The sequence below is a fragment of the Mirounga angustirostris genome, unplaced genomic scaffold (assembly GCF_029215605.1).
Source record: "Mirounga angustirostris isolate CCGP_5_RB_7025 unplaced genomic scaffold, mMirAng1.0.hap1 SCAF_1, whole genome shotgun sequence".
Taxonomy (NCBI): Eukaryota; Metazoa; Chordata; class Mammalia; order Carnivora; family Phocidae; genus Mirounga; species Mirounga angustirostris.
Genome location: NW_026991709.1, coordinates 198,374,853 through 198,381,739, shown reverse-complemented (window position 1 = coordinate 198,381,739; position 6,887 = coordinate 198,374,853). Strand labels below are relative to the sequence as shown.

The 6,887-nt window shown below is 45.9% G+C and overlaps 1 protein-coding gene and 1 long non-coding RNA gene across 4 annotated transcripts in view; one reads left to right on the top strand and one right to left on the bottom strand.

Annotated features, from left to right (window-relative positions):
• Positions 1–306: 306 nt before the first annotated feature.
• On the bottom strand, positions 307–3,869 carry LOC135365402 (uncharacterized). Its single transcript, XR_010413165.1, has 2 exons — positions 3,593–3,869; positions 307–2,828 (listed from the first exon to the last, which is right to left on the bottom strand). It is a non-coding gene; the product is annotated as an uncharacterized LOC135365402 (long non-coding RNA).
• Positions 3,870–4,211: 342 nt separating this feature from the next.
• ARIH2 (ariadne RBR E3 ubiquitin protein ligase 2) overlaps positions 4,212–6,887 on the top strand; it is a 49,037-nt gene continuing 46,361 nt past the window's right edge. For all 3 annotated transcript variants that reach the window (XM_064596411.1, XM_045862460.3, XM_064596413.1), the window contains exon 1: positions 4,212–4,368. The gene's annotated coding sequence lies outside the window, so the exon portion shown is untranslated. The remainder of the gene's footprint in view (positions 4,369–6,887) is intronic.

The following is a 6,887-nucleotide window of genomic DNA, read 5'->3' as shown; positions in this document are numbered from 1 at the left end:
AAGGTGATTTGGCAGTATGAGCAGGGCAGTTGACTCATCAATTCATTTCTAGAACTAGAACCCAGGGCACCTGGGTGGCTCAGTTGGTTAAGCGACGGCCTTCAGCTCAGGTCATGATCCTGGAGTCCCGGGACGGAGTCCCACATCAGGCTCCCTGCTCGGCAGGGAGTCTACTTCTCCCTCTGACCCTCCTCCCTCTCGTGCTCTCTGTCTCTCATTCTCTCTCTCAAATAAATAAAATCTTAAAAAAAAAAAAAATTTAGAACTAGAACCCCAAACATGTTCACATCTGTGCAAAAAGAAGTACATCCAAGGGTGTTTATTGCGACATTATTTGTAATTGTGAAAAATTGGAAACAGATGACCTGCAAAGGGAGCATGGTCAAACAGATTACAATACATTCATATTAGGAAATACTGAGAAAGGGTCCAGCACTGTGGAGAGAGGGTAGGCTCTGGAGCCACACCAGCAGGGTTAGAATCTCAGCTTGGCCACTTTCTAGCTTTTTAATTTTGAGGAATTACCAGAACTTTCTGTGCCTTAGTTTGCTCATTCATGGAATGGAGAATAATAATAGCACTTTCTACTAAGTGAAAAAAGAAGCATCTTATAATAGCCTAACAGAAAAAAAAACATTTGTGGGCGCCTGGGTGGCTCAGTCGTTAAGCGTCTGCCTTCAGCTCAGGTCATGATCCCAGGGTCCTGGGATCGAGTCCCACATCGGGCTCCCTGCTCGGCGGGGTCCTGCTTCTCCCTCTCCCACTCCCCCTGCTTGTGTTCCCTCTCTCGCTGTGTCTCTCTCTGTCAAATAAATAAAATCTTAAAAAAAAAAAAAATTTGTGTAAATGTGTGTGTATATGGAAAAAAAAATGTATGTGTATAGCTATGAATACAAATATACATGTAAATGCATAGAAAGGATCAGACAACGGTAACAACCCCAGATAGGGTAAAGAGAGTCGAAGTGAGTTAATGGGAATATTCACACGTTGCTATCAATACTTTTATGTTAATTTTTTTACAACTTTAATATATCAATATATTAGTTGCATAATTAAAATCAATAAAAGGGGGCGCCTGGGTGGCTCAGTCGTTAATCCAGGGTCCCAGGGTCCTGGGATCGTGCCCCACATCGGGCTCCCTGCTCAGCGGGAAGCCTGCTTCTCCTCCCCCTCCCGCTCCCCCTGCTTGTGTTCCCTCTCTCACTGTGCCTCTCTTTGTTAAATAAATAAAATCTTAAAAAAAAATAAAACCAATAAAGGTGAAGATGAAAGCTGTATATATAAGATACATATATGTAATATGTGATGTGACAGATTATATTTTCCAAAGATGACCATACCAACATATATCCCATTCCACATGCTTTTCTTACAATGTGATACAATGTTGGTTTTCCTCTATCAAGGGTGGGGCTTCATTTCCTTTCTTTGAACCTGAGAGGACATTTGTAACTGCTTGGACCAATAAAATGTGGTAGATGTAATGCTGTCTAACTTCAAAGGCTAAGTTAAAAAAAGAGATAGAGCTTCCACCTAGCTCTATTTCTCTTAAAACACTTGTCCTTGGAAACCAGACCAACGTGGAGAGGTCATGTGTGTATGTTTTTTGGCTAACAGCTCCAGCTAGACCCCCAGCTGACAGCCACGAAAACCCACTGGATATGAGTAAATAATTCTTCCCCATGATTCCAGCTCCTAGCTTTCGAGTCTTCCAGCTGAGGCCCCAGACATTGAGGAGTTAAGATAAACCATTCCCACTATGGCATGTCTGGATTTCTGAACCACAGAAATCATGAGACTTTATATATTTCACATGCATATATATTTTGAAAAAGTACTATCATACACATTTCATTTCTTATTCTTATCACTTGAGTATATCAAAAATACCTTTCCTTATTAATAGATACCTTAGTACAGCATCATTGCTAATGGTTTTCTTTACTGTATATTTTACCATAATTTAACAAACTCTTACTTTTGGACATTTTGGATGCGGCAAATGTTTCCTATTTGGAATTCCTATTTGGAATCACCATTTCAAAGCACATATATGTGCACATATTTTTATGCATATCCTTAAACATTTTGGCTTAATTCTTAAATCTCTATTTCCTGGAGAGAAATTGCCACTGGTTAAAAATAAAATCATCAGCCCAATAAATGTTTATGTAATAGAGTAATATTTAAAACAAGGTTGGGGGGCACCTGGGTGGCTCAGTTGGTTAAGCGACTGCCTTCGGCTCAGGTCATGATCCTGGAGTCCCAGGATCGAGTCCCGCATCCGGCTCCCTGCTCGGCAGGGAGTCTGCTTCTCCCTCTGACCCTCCCCCCCCTCATGTGCTCTCTGTCTCTCTCATTCTCTCTGTCTCAAATAAATAAATAAAATCTTTAAAAAAATAAAAAAATAAATAAAACAAGGTTGGATCTGTGCCCTTAAGAAACTCACCTTTTGGGCGCCTGGGTGGCTCAGTCGGTTAAGCGACTGCCTTCGGCTCAGGTCATGATCCTGGAGTCCCGGGATCGAGTCCCGCATCGGGCTCCCTGCTCAGCGGGGGGTCTGCTGCTCCCTCTGCCCTCTTCCCTCTCGTGCTCTGTCTCTCATTCTCTCTCTCGCAAATAAATAAATAAAATCTTTAAAAAAAAAAAAAAAAGAAACTCACCTTTTGGGGTGCCCAGGTGGCTCAGTCAGTTAAGCGTCCAACTCCTGATTTTGGCTCAGATCATGATCTCAGGGCTATGAGACTGAGCTTCCACCCAGCGTGGAGCCTGCTTAAGATTCTCTCTCCCTCTGCCCCTCACTCTCTCTTTCTTGCTCTCCCTCTCTAAAACAAACAAGCAAAAACTTACCTTTAGCAGGAGAAAGACAGGTGAACAAATAAGGATAATATATAGGATTCCAATATATTGTACGTACACCCATGAGCTTGACCTATGAACAAATTCTCTATTTTGCAAATGCAATAATGCTACAGAAAGTTTCCTTTTATTTGCTGGAGAGCATTTATTACCTGTAACCCAAAACGAGAGCTTCTAATTCAGATTTCATTTGCAGAAAATACACTTTAGGTCCTTTGCTAGTATCATAGTTTAAAGGAATAAAATAAGCACATTGAAGTTTAGTAGACTTTTATGTTGCCAACATACATAGAATTCATAATCCTACAATTGTTAGTCATTGCTATTAATTTTCACTCCAAATTAATTTGGGCTTTCTAGTATTTGTTTCCTTTTTGGGGGAGGGAGGGAGTCTTTCTAGTATTTGCGCCTGACTTAGGTACATGCTCTTAAACTGAAAGCTGAAAACCATGTATAAGAAATGCACGAATATACCCAAGAAGCAAGAACTAAGTAAGAGAGCTCGTTACACACAGATATCTTGCATATCAGACACAGACGACTTGTGTATGGATGGAAATAATTTGGGTTATGGGAGGACTTGCACAGCCAGGATGCTCCCTAACATCACTGGCTTCACACCCGCATTTTCACTTGTGCAGCAGCAACTTGAGTGAGCCTCAGTGCCTTTCTATCCACCATGCTTGGCAACAGGTCCTAGAAGTTAACTGGCAGTCATAAGGGCACATACTTCCTAAACTCTTTGAAGAAACCGTGTAGCAAGGCAAATGTGGAATTTAAGAAACAAAATCACGATTCAATCTTGTACGATGAATGGGAAGCTGAAGAACTGGGTGGGCCACGCAGCGGAGAGTAAAGGGAAAGCCCGGCGTGGTATCTGCGGCTCGGGGGCCACCAGGCGGCGGCCTGAGAGTGTAAGCAGAAATTCCCGACCCGGCGCGGGGACCTGAAACCCCAATTCTTCTTCCACCAGATAGCGGCCGGGAAACAACAGTCCTTTACCACTCCATAGGCGTCAGTATGTCTTCTATGTGCACTACACTCGAATACAAACAGTGAAGCGAGCAGTCCATCAGAAAAACGCGGGTTAAAATTATCCCGGCGGGCGGCGCCGGTAGGAGAAAGCCGGAAGAGACGCCTCGACCACTCTCCAATAAGCCGAGTCCTCTCCTCCGCTGCCTCCCGCAGCCGTGGGCGCGGGCCGTGCCGGGTCACACTCGGGATCGGAGTGCTGGGCTGCAGTGAAGCGTTGGCCAAGGGACGCTGCTACCCAGCACCAGTCGCGACCTCGGCGACCGCGAGTCGACCCCGGGCCGGAAGTGACGCAACTGCACTGAGCACTTCCGGAGCTGCGGAGACCGCTCCGCGGGAGGAAGGAGCGCGGGCCTTGACCGGCGTCGGCCCGTCGCCTCCGCCCGCCGCGTCTACGTCTGTGTCTGAAACCTCTGGCCCGGCCGGACCCGGTCTGGCCCGCCGGGGCTCAGCGGCCGCGGGCTGCGGCTCCCGGTAAGTGTGCGGCGCGGGTCGCGGCCTTGTTTACCCAGGCGGGCCGGGGAGGGGGGTGGGCTCTCCGCGCGCCTCCGCCTTCGTCGCCGCCCGCGAGGCCCCGGTGCCCCCGGCCGCCGGTTCCGCGTCTCAGCGCCCAGCGCCGCCCGCGGAGGGGCGGCTGAAGGCTACCACCGGGGCGGGCTGGCTCCTGGCGTTTCTCCGTTTTTCCTCCTCCCGCCGTCTTCACAGCTCCCGGAGAGGTCGGAGGCCAGCGCCTCTGACCGACTGGCGCCGGCGCATCTTGGCCCTCCCCACCCGGCGCGCCGGGGATACGCGCCGCCTCCGGGGCTTCTCACTCTGGTCATCGTTCGGAGCCCTCGCAGTGCCACCCGCACAGTTAGTTAACGCTCGCCTGCGAAGGGTCCCCCTGCGCGTGGGCTCCGTGTCCTCGCGACTGTCCCTGCGCCTCGGTAGAAACGTGCGGCCCAGGAGCTGCGCCGCCGTCTCGCCGGACGCTGCTGTGCTAGCGGCGGGAGAGACAGCCGTGTTGTCGGATGACTTCACTTCTGTACTGATTGTTGCTCTGTCCCGTAGAACTTTCTGCCACAACCGACATATTCTATACTTACGTTCTTAAGTAGGGTAGCCACTAGCTACACGTGGCTATTGAACATTTGACTTATGGCTAGTGAGACTGAAAAACCAAAGTTTAGGTTTTTATTTTTAAGTCAAATTTTAATAACTACATGGGGCTAGTGGCTACCGTATTAGAGTGTAGGGTTTTGGAAAGTTACTGGTTTATATTTTAAAAGTGCTAAGTAGTTTTCTTCGGAGATGTAGCGTTAGTAAATGACCATTCAGAGCCAAATGTTATGTCTGGAGTAAACATCTTCAGAGTCGCCAAAAAGTGTTTTCGTCAACTTTAAACTGAGAGAGAAGTCTTCAGTTTGGATCCTTTAGCCCAGGGAGGGTGTCAACGTCTCCTGAACACGTGACTTTGGCGGGGGGGGGTAATTTCTATTACTCCTTTTCTGTGTGGGGTGGAGGGATAATATTTAACATCCAAAGGAAATCAAAGCGTTGTCATCAGTTCTTTTAATAAGGTAATAACATTCTGGCCCCTTTGAACAATGTCAGCACTCTTTCGAGTAGAATTAGGGATATTTAACTTTGAAAAGATTAAAAATTAAGTTTTTATTTAAATCTGGACCTATGGGCGCCTGGGTGGCTCAGTTGTTAAGCGATTGCCTTCAGCTCAGGTCATGATCCTGGAGTCCCGGGATCGAGTCCTGCATCGGGCTCCCTGCTCAGCGGGGAGTCTGCTTCTCCCTCTGACCCTCCCCCCTCTCGTGTACTCTCTCTCTCATATAAATAAGTAAATAAATAAATCTTTAAATCTAGACCTAGAACTCCCACTAAGTATGAAATCACTTTCTCTTTTTTTGGAGGGGAGGGGAATATGAAGTTTTCTCCTGCTTCTTGAGTATTTAGTTGGTGAGAAGCCTATGGGCAACCTCTAGGTTCAAATCCTGGGGGAAAATCCAGAGAAAGTGGAAAGCATGGTCTTCTGTTTGTTATGATTCTGAAGGTAGCTTTGTGGATAGTATTAGGTTCTCTGGGAGGGTGGTGGGGAGTCCCTGTAGCCAATGGATCTGGTGGAAGTATTGACTCTGGGTAATACCGGTTACCAGCAGTATGATCCTGGCAAGTCGCTTAACCTTTTTGAACTGTGGTTTTCTCATTTGTAAGAAGGGGATGAGAGCCACTTTGTAGGGTTGTGAAAATTTAATGAGAATGAGTCAAACCTGCAATTGGCTCTCACTAAATGAGAGCTAATATTGGTAGTGAAATTTTGTAGATGGGAGCAATATTTATGAATTTTATTTGCCCAATAAGCAGTACCTTAAATAATACACAGGTAAAAGAAAAAAGATTTTTAAAAATCAGTTGTTCTCTACTATTTTAGATCTTCCATAATCATTGTTTGGACTTTGATTTTCATTTGGTTTATATTTACCTATGTTTGAAGTATTTTTTTGGAAGTTGTAAGTTTTAGTTTTCCAAGAAATCCTTTTTTTTTTTTAAGGAGTTTATTTATTTATTTGTCAAAGACAGAGAGGTACAGAGGGAAAGAGCACAAACAGGGGGAGCAGCAGGCAGAGGGAGAAGCAGGCTCCCTGCTGAGCAAGGAGTCCAATGCGGGACTCAATCCCAGGACCCTGGGATCATGACCTGAGCCGAAGGCAGACGCTTTACCGACTGAGCCACCCAGGCATCCCAAGTTTTCTGAGAAATCCTAAAGGATAAAGAAATAGACATAAGATTTCTAATTGAATAAGCAAGTAGCCTTGCTTACTTATTTAGTCTTGAATAGTGAGATCTGTATCTCTGAGCAGGTCAGATGGCCTTTGAGCATGTCAGAAGAGAGGCGGCACACGGGTATTAATATTGCCTAGTGGGCATCCTATTGGGGACACTTTTATTTCAAAATAATTTTTTCATGAGTAAAGTGAGATCTGAAATATTGGCAATATTTT